The sequence below is a fragment of the Acomys russatus genome, chromosome 28 (assembly GCF_903995435.1).
Source record: "Acomys russatus chromosome 28, mAcoRus1.1, whole genome shotgun sequence".
Lineage (NCBI taxonomy): Eukaryota > Metazoa > Chordata > Mammalia > Rodentia > Muridae > Acomys > Acomys russatus.
In genome coordinates, this window is record NC_067164.1 from 15249310 (window position 1) to 15258729 (window position 9420).

The 9420-nt window shown below is 42.4% G+C and overlaps 1 non-coding gene across 1 annotated transcript; it reads right to left on the reverse strand.

Annotated features, from left to right (window-relative positions):
• Positions 1-3482: 3482 nt before the first annotated feature.
• LOC127211097 (U6 spliceosomal RNA) lies at positions 3483-3589 on the reverse strand. Its single transcript, XR_007833380.1, has one exon. It is a non-coding gene; the product is annotated as a U6 spliceosomal RNA (small nuclear RNA).
• Between the last annotated feature and the right edge of the window lie 5831 nt (positions 3590-9420).

Genomic DNA, 9420 nt, shown 5'->3' on the forward strand with positions numbered 1-9420 from the left:
TGTATTTGAGTTCTCTGGGTTGTTTTCTTTGGGATAGCTGGAACCTCAAGACACCATGTTGTTTTGGGGTTTTTTGCATATGCTTTTACGCTGTCCTTTAGACATCTTGCCATCTCTGTTTTTGTTCGGTAGCTTCCAGAGTTGGGCAGAGGGAGTCTGATGATAGATTCACTTGTTTTCTCATGATTTCTCTAGGCTGGAAGCTCTGATGCTTCACTGGTGTGGATGGTAGGAGGCTAGCCCTGTCGTTTTGGACTCTCACAGCCAGTGATCCTCAGCTCCCCTGTACTGTGGGTCCTGCAATCATTCTGGGTCTCTGAATGAGCGTTCTGGAGTTCTGTATTCAAGAAAGAGCATTGCCCTGAAAATTCTGGCAACTCCGACTTCCCTAAACCCTGTGTCTGCCATCCACAGGGATACTGAGGCGTTCCAGGCTTTTCTTCACTAAATCGCCTGGACAAGGGTGAGGTTTACCTAGCTGCCCATCACTAATTGTTAGCAGTCATGATGGTTGTGGTCACTACTCTCAGTCTTTTCCAGTTGTCTTCGCTTTGCTCATACCCTGGTCATCTGGTGTTTGTTTTGTTCTTTCTTGTCAGGTGGTGAGATTGGAAAAACCCAGACCTGTTCACCCATAAAAGGGAATAACTAAAGGAGAGCGGGTGATCTGAAGGGTAAGTGGATAGATCTCTATTTGTAAGATAGTTACTCCATCAACAAGGCTCCTGATCATTGTTTTGGTAATAAATTCTATCCTTTTCTCACCTTACTGAACTAGTGTTGCAATGATGCCCCTTTCTCATTAATCTGATGTGTGTGTGTGTTTGTGTGTGTGTGTGAGAGAGAGAGACAGAGAGACATAGACAGACAGACAGACACATACACACACACACACACACACACACACACACAGAGAGAGAGAGAGAGAGAGAGAGAGAGAGAGAGAGAGAGAGAGAGAGAGAGAGAGAGAGAGAGAGAGAGGTTTGTTTGGTGAGTGTGGGTGCATATACACCGCAGCATGTATGTGGAGTTCAGAGCATGACCTTCCACCTCATTTGACACAGCTTCCAGAAGTTCTTCTCTGCTTCCTAGCTTACTGTAGGAGCACTGTTGTCACAGACACTACTGGGCCTGGATTTAGAGATGCAAATTCAGCCCCTCAGTTTTGTTGCACAAGCACCTTACCAACTGAACATCTCTCCAGTCTTTGGCCCCACTTTTTAAACAAACCTTATTGCTGTTTGGTTAGTTTGCAGGGGTGGGGTGGGATGGGGATGGAAGGTAAAGAGTGCTGAAAACAGTGCAAAGTCACAGGTGTATGGGAGAAAACCCAGGTTTCAGGTGCTATGGTAACGAGAACATTCTTCTTAAAGTTAATGTTTCCTTCTCATGGAAACATAGTTTAAATGTCTGCCCACAGTCATTTATCATTCATATTTCTACCTGGGAGAGTATTTACTCAAGAGCCAGGGAGGCCAGCACAAATACCCTGGAGAACGAGCCCAAAGATAAAGTAGATTCTTCCCATATGACCTGATTTTTTTATTTTATGAGGTTGGCAGAACTGGTTCTTTCTTTTACTTATTTCTATGGATACCAAAATTATTTTTTATGGGCCCTAGAATGAAGCCACTTTAATAATGTAGATAAACACTATGGTTATAAATGTGCCTCCATCACAGTAGAGTTTTAAGAAAATGATATTTTATACTGGCCAATCTTGTTTTACTATATTATAATCTAATTTCTAGGGTACTTAGCATGCTTTGTACTCAATTGTTCCTCAAAAACAATTTTCCATACATGATAGTTTACCCCTGCCCTCCCCCTCCTGCTTGTGTCCTGTCCTCTCTCGCTTCCTCCCTTGAGGCTAGTCTTCACAAAATGAACTATCCATCCCTCCTTGCTTGACTTTCTCATCTTAATGACTATGAACCAAAAAATGGGAGTCCAAGTAGAGGGTTGGAAGGAGAAAAGATGGGAAAGAGAACTTATTTTGCTCTTGGACCGTTTCCACAGGGTGGCAGTACTACTCAACACCTCTCCATAGATGGTAGCTCTCATGAGCCAGTGTCCATGGCTTGCATTCTTTCTCCCAGGGGTCACTTCCCTTTTCCTGGGGAGATGTAAACAAGAATCTATTTACCTCCAGTGGGGAGGGTGACAACCAACAGGCAAATGGATCCCATCCAAGCCCAGTTTTGTGAACCAGTGAGTTTATTGTGGTTCTTGTAGGAGCACAAGTTACTCAAAGGTTGATCTTCCACTGGGAAATCCACTAGGGAACTTACATGCAGCTACAAGGGTCCCATCCACAATATGGATGAACCACAAACAATCTGCCCAGTTGGAGAGTTGAAGGCACAGCATGCAAGTCTCACAAAAAAGCTATCCCACTGAAAACTCCCACTAGGTCAAATATAGACAGCTGCAATACTGAAGAGCCCTGAGCCAGCCGTCAGCTTACAAGAGGGTTCTGAGTGGATCACAGGAAGGCTTGTGGACCCATGACCCTTGAGAGAACCACTAGCCTCATGAGTCTCCCCACTCAGTCTGTGAGGACATGGCAAGAGGCACAGTAACATGTGTGTCACAGGTGAGTGATCACAGTTACTTTGAACGAAAGCGACTATGATCACCTCCAACCTTGAGGAAACATACATAAAAAGATGATGGAAGGACCATTGTCCTCCGTTTGGCTTTCAGGCTTTCAAGTGGCTCTTATAACTTAGGCAAGCTGTGTCTGCAGAAAGAAAGCTGAGATGAATTACGCTTCTGACCAGCTTTATTAAGTGGCAGCATCATGGTCTGAGATTAGAGAACAGGCCTTTAGGTTTGAAGGAGAATAGTAGGAGATATAGCTGCTGTGGACGCCATGACATGGGTCCTGCAAGGAAGATAGCCTTCCACTTCCAGATTCTCAAATGCAACATATTGAAGGATCTTGTTTTTGCATCCATTTTGTTAGCCTGTGCTGACTATTTACTGGGGAATTTAGGCCATTGATGTTGACAGATATTATTGACCAATGTTTATTGGATCCTTTTATTGTGGAGTTAGTGGTGATTGTGTGTGGCAGTGTCTGTTTTGGTTCTGCTGATGTGCGATTATCTGTATGCTGCATTTTCTTGGGTGTGGCTGCTCTCGTTTTGATGATGTTTTCCTTCTACTATTTTCTGTAGAGCGGGGTTGGTGTTCAGATACTGTTTAAATTTGGTTTTGTCTTGGAATATCTTGTTTTCTCCATCTATGTTGATTGAAAGTTTTGCTGGATATAGTAGCCTAGGTTTGCATCTGTGGTCTCTTAGAGTCTGCATAATCTCTAGTATCTTTTCTTTATTCTGCAGGTTTAGTGTTTTGATTATTATGTGCTGGGATGAATTTCTTTTCTGGTCTAACATATTTGGTATTCTGTAGGCCTCCTGTATGTTTAAGGGTATCTCTTTCTGTAGACTGGGGAAATTTTCTTGTATTATTTTCTTAAAAATATGGAATGCTTCATGATTTTGTGTGTCATCCTCACAGAGGGGCCATGTTAATCTTCTCTGTATCATTCCAATTTTAGTATGTGTGCTGCCGAAGTGAGCACCATTTCCGGATTCTCAAGAGAGCTGGAGCACCAGCCCATAGGGAGCAGCATAATGGAGCTCCAAAGAGAGAACAGCTCTTCAGTTCTGAGGAGACAAAGCAGGTATTTCTTGCTATTACTGTTTTGTGGGGTATAGAGCCATATCCACAATACATGACGCAACTGACCTGATTTACACACTCCAAGTTGCCAGGCAGGAAAAGCACTAGATATAATTTAAGGCAGTCTTAAGTCTTCCCATTAGGCAGAGCAAGGCAGCTATGAAGACAGGTTGGGGGCGGGGAGGGCTCTGACAGCTGCAAGGTCACAGTGAGCTTGGATATCAAGAGAGGAAGAGGCTGGATTTGGGGGTGGCCTGATGTGGGAGAAAGAGAAGGCAGGTAGAGGATCAATGATCTAAGCATCACAGCACCACCCTGTGCCCCGTTCCTACAGTTCTCTAACTCCTGTTGGGTTCTGCTCTCCTACCCATGCTGATATCAGTAGTCCTGCATATGTCGGTTTCTTCCTCGCTTTGACTAATGCCTGAGAGAGGCAACTTAATGAAGGGGAGATTTAGTCTGGTCCATCATTTCAGAGCTCTCAGCCCACAGCATCCTATACTGATTCTTGCCTTGTGAGGAAGAGCATCGTGGAGGAACGACATCTTGGATCAGAGCCCTTTGCCTTTGTGACAGCAAAGCAGCAGAGAGAAATCCCAGGAAGGGGCCAGGAAAAGCTCTCCCTGCCCTCCTTCCTCCTCCCCTCTCCCCCACCCTCTAACATGCTCCCTCAGATGGGCACCTTCTCCAAAGTGTCTGTCCTTTTCCCCAAATAGGTTCTTAACCTTTAGTGTGTGAGTGTGTGAGGGACGTTTCATAGTCAACCTACAAGTTCCTTCTAGAACCTCTTCACTGAAAACTTTTGCCTCTGGCCTTTTGTTGTTTGGACCTTGGCTGATGTAAATTCCCTGCCACTTACTCCCCAGAGAACACAAAAAAAAAAAAAAAAAAAAAAAAAAAAAAAAAAAAAAACCCAAAACAAACAAACAAACAACAACAACAACAACAACAAAACAAACCACAAAAAAACCCACTCAAATGAGGTCCCCACTCTACCCAAAACTCCTCCATGTGCCTTTAGAATCAGTATCAACTATAAACACCCATAATCTTACTTTTCCCAATTTCTAATTGCTCCCTTTCTTACTCTGTCCCACCACATTGATTTTCCCATCCGCAGACATGCTGAGCTCCTTTGCTCCTTTCGGCTGGACATTTGCTGTGTTCTCAGGCCTGACAACTGCCTTTCTCTAGACACCAGGGCATGGTTGCCCCCTGCTTTGCCTCAAGTTTCACTTCATTGTCAGGAATTTCAAGTCAAACTAGCTTAATCACCTCCCTGAAACTCTATATCTACTTAACTCTTTTCTATGTTCAAACCACAATTGCCACCACTGGAAATAACTTAATGGCTTTCTATTTATTTACCGTCTGCCTCTTTCCACTACCATGAGAGCAACTACATGGAAGGTTGCTTGCTTCATTCACTACTGCACCTCTAGTGTTAAATGGGTGTCTAGAGCAAATGTAACCTCAATAGCTATTTATTGAAAGACTGGTCAGATGAAGCAGTAGTTAACTTAATGGAAAGCCTAAAGAGCAATTGAGGCCGAGGAAAACATAGAATTCTTAGTCTTTAGGAAGGTGACCTGAGGACATAAGTTTATTCTTAGATCATGCATTTCATTCTGTTTATCTCCTGGAGGAGGGCAGATCCTACTGGTACCAGTGCGAACAAGTTGTATTTGGAAGAGAGAAAAAAGTGAGAATGGAGCTGAGGGAAGTGAAGATCGTGAGCAAAGTTGCTCTAATGGTTTTTAAGTTTTCATTTTTTAAAATCTTACTTTAGGTATGGATGTTTTGTCTGCATGTTTGTCTTTGTATCACGTGTGGTACCTGGTGACCAAAGAGGTCTGGAGAGGGCTTCAGATGGAACTGGAGTTATGGATGGTTATGAGCCACAGTGTGGGAGTTGAAATCTAACTCTGGGCCCCTGCAAGACATCAAGTGCTCTAAACTGCTAAACCATCTTTCCAGCTCCCAAATTGCTCTATTTCAGAGGAAAAGTAAAGCAGGAAATAAGCCTAAGCTAGGTCATCAATGGGCTGCCCCGACAAAGGCCAGGAAGAGCAGAAGACAGAAACAAACTGGTGGGACCTGGATGGTAAGGCTAAGGCGATGGAGCACAAGGACACTGTGATACCTGTAGACATCACTGGTTGCATCATATGTAGTCCTGTGACTCTCCTCTTGTTTAGTTCAATGCCGTTTCCTAGGTAGTCAACCACAGCAATCTCTGGTCACCCAGGCATCAGAACAGCCTTATTGCTTCTCCGCCAGACCTGTCAGCAGGTGCATTTTTCTTCTATTCAAGTGAATTATTACAGGAAGATTCCTCTCTCCTAAGATGCTGCCCCTCCATTTATAGCTCAATAGCCTGTACACATTTGGAGCACAGTCATGATGTTTCTGAAGAGGATACTCGGCAACCTTTTCATTCCATTGGAAGCCCAATCCCTGACTCCAGAGCTGCAAACACTGCCAGTTCTCAGACAGACTGAAAACATGCAGACTCCTATGTCCATAATGCTTTCCAGCAATAGGATAGTATGCTGATCTCTGAGGCAATTGCTCACTTATCCTGGTCAGCCACTACACTAACTTAAAATGACCCCAATGGGCAATGGACTAAAAAATCAAATTAACTGAAGATTTCAGTGAAATATCTTAGTTACACAGATGAAACTGGCCTTTTGTGGATCTTAAATAGCCCCATAGACTGAAGAATAGTCTTTAAGCCTGTTGAGTAGGTATGAGAAGAGCCACGTCAGAGCCATGACATCTCAGTGCTCTCCTTCTCCATGGGAAGTCTGACAGGATTACTTTTAAAATGTTGCACAGTTATGCTGTCTTCAGGGAATTCTTCTAGACCAATGTTGTTCCAAAGAACATCCTTCTGTGTTCTATATCTGTGCTGTTCAATGTAGAGACCACTTGCTCCACATGGCAGTTAAACACTTAAAACAGGGCCAGTTTACTGAGGAGCTATATTTTATATATTCAAATTTAAATAATTAAGTTAACCTATTTTTTGTTGCTGAGAATTGAACATGGCCATGCTGGGTACATGCTGACCATGCATGCACTCTGTCACTTAGGTATAGTTCCAGCCATACTTAATTTTTACATGGACATAACCAAATGCAGTTAGTGGTTGCCATATTGAACACTGAGCTTGCTTATCAACATTCGAGTCCAGATGTAAAATTTTATACTTTCATTTGCCTGTAAGGTGTGGTCAAATGGGATACTTCAGAATCTCAGACTTACGCTGGATGGCTATGCCTCATAAACACAATGCTTTGTTTGGGCCAAACTGTGAGTGACATTATTTCATGGTCTACTCACTCTAGAAATAGCAGTGGACAGAGCCGATTAATATAGTTTGAGTGCCAGTCATCAATTACTTCATGACCAGGATGGCTACAGAAGCTGCCAGTATGTTTCATTTTGGTTTGACATCAGCAGTTCATTCTCAACTCAAGCTCATGTCGGCCTTTCCCTAATATTCATCCATGTCGGCCTTTCCCTAATATTCATCCTTGTCGGCCTTTCCCTAATATTCATCCTTCTTGAACAGAGAACTTTCTGGTAAATCCAAGTGCTTCACTTATGACAAGCACAATCCATCTATTAAAGTACATGGCTACTTTGTATTGGATGAGGGATTATATCAACAATTTTAAAGGTTTAGATAACTTTAGATTTTTTCATGACATCATGAAGTTAAAAAAAAAATGCTTAGTTTCTGGATCTTTCCCAATGTGAACGGACTCTACTCTGCTATTGTATAACATTCCCTTAGGGGACCTCTAAGGCAGATGTACATTTGAAGGTCCCTTTGGAAGACATTTGTCAAAGGAAACACAAAGAAGTAATCATGATGCAGGTTTAACTTAAGGGATTCAGAGAGCAAAAGTTAGGTGGAAATAGTCTCTCTCTTTCTCTCTCTCTCTCTCTCTCTCTCTCTCTCTCTCTCTCTCTCTCTCTCTCTCTCCCCCTCCCTCCCTCTTTCTGCAAAGCCATTATGAAATCTGGAAGATAAAGTCCTGTCCATGTCTCTTTGTAATGAGTTCTGCCCGTGTCACTGCTGTCTCCTTCACGTTTCTAAAGGGGAGGCAGACTGGCAGTACATGCTCTCTATCAGAGTTGTATTCCCAGCCCTAATTGCTGAACTTTACACTGGAAGAGTAAGTTAGTGATTGCCATATCGGACAGCACAGCTATAATCTGTGGACGAACACTGTGGCCCAGATGCAACGTTCTGCACTTCCGCTTGTATGAGGTGTGATGTAATGGAGGGATTTAAAAGGCTCCAAGTTATTTCCAAAGAATACTACAGACAAGAAAAACAAATCTTGCACAGGCCCCAGATTGTTCTCTAAAGTAGAGTTCTTGACAGTTCCTTTTTTCATAGTAGTTTAATATGTAAATTAACCTACAGAGTGTGTTTAGAGTATCACGTCTAAATACATGTTGATGAACATTGACTATTAGAACAAAATAAAAATGGACTGAGTACAAGTGCATACAAGTGCACATCCTCCAGACACATTTTCTATGGCTCTCATAGCTTTATAATGAATAGAAAAGAGAAAGAGTTAAATGAAAGATAAAAGGATGGCTAGAAAAAATAAAAATAAAATTATGAATGTTACTGTGGAGGTTTTCCCTAGAAATCCATGGGTTAGGACCAAGTGGTAATGCTGTCAGGGGAGGTGGCATGGCCCTGCGACAGGAAGTACATCACTGGGTGGGGGCTGGGGTAGATTTAAAAGCTTGGTCAAATTTCTCTCTGCTTCATGCTGGAGGTTGATGATGTGGTCTTGTCTCAACTTTCTGCTCTGGGCCCCCCATCCCATCCACCATTAAAGACTCTGTATCTGGAACCATAGCCCCAATAAACTCTTTCTTTTGCCTTGAGTGTCATAGAGTGTTTATTCCAACAACCAGAAAAGTAGCTGCTACAATTACCTTAGAACCACATGTCCTTATTCTCTTAATGCTAGGTTCAATTCATTTCTATCAAAGGTTTCTCCTGTTTTTAAAGTTGGCTTGGAAGCCATCTTGCTACCTTTATGTTCTTTTGCAGTTAAAATGTAAATTTGCCCAGTACATATGGATCTTGCAAGATCTTGCCAACCAGAGATATATTAGTAAGGCTTGGAGAAGAAAAAAAAAAAAAAGAGAATAAAAATAATTTCTGTAATCCGCTTATATCCAGTTCTAGATATTTATTCCCAACACATGGCCAAAAGAGGCACATTTTCTTGTGCTCTATTTAATGCTCTGACATCTGAGTTGGCTTCCTGGTGCTAAGTCTACAATGTGGAAGTCTACATAATTTCCTTGACACGGGCATAAGGTGTGTCCTTTCCTTCAAGTACAGACTCTACCCAACTTGGGAGGAGTATATGTTTCCCTCAAGTGTTCATGTTGTTCCCTCAGATTTATCAATCAGGTAAAGCTGTTTGCGCTCTGAAACTCTATGAGGGAGAGACAGACAGAGGGCAGGGTTGGGAAGTCAATTAAAGGAAAAATTGATGGTTGAGAATATATGTATGAGAGACAAAATGCCAAAAGAGCACATCCTGGGAACACACAGGGTCAGAATGAGATGAAGGAAATTTGTTCTCTGGCTTCAGAATGGCCACAAAATTATTTTCAAAATTCCAGATTCAGCTAATAGTTATATTTTTATACCTCTGTCTTTTGGACTTTTTTCTATGC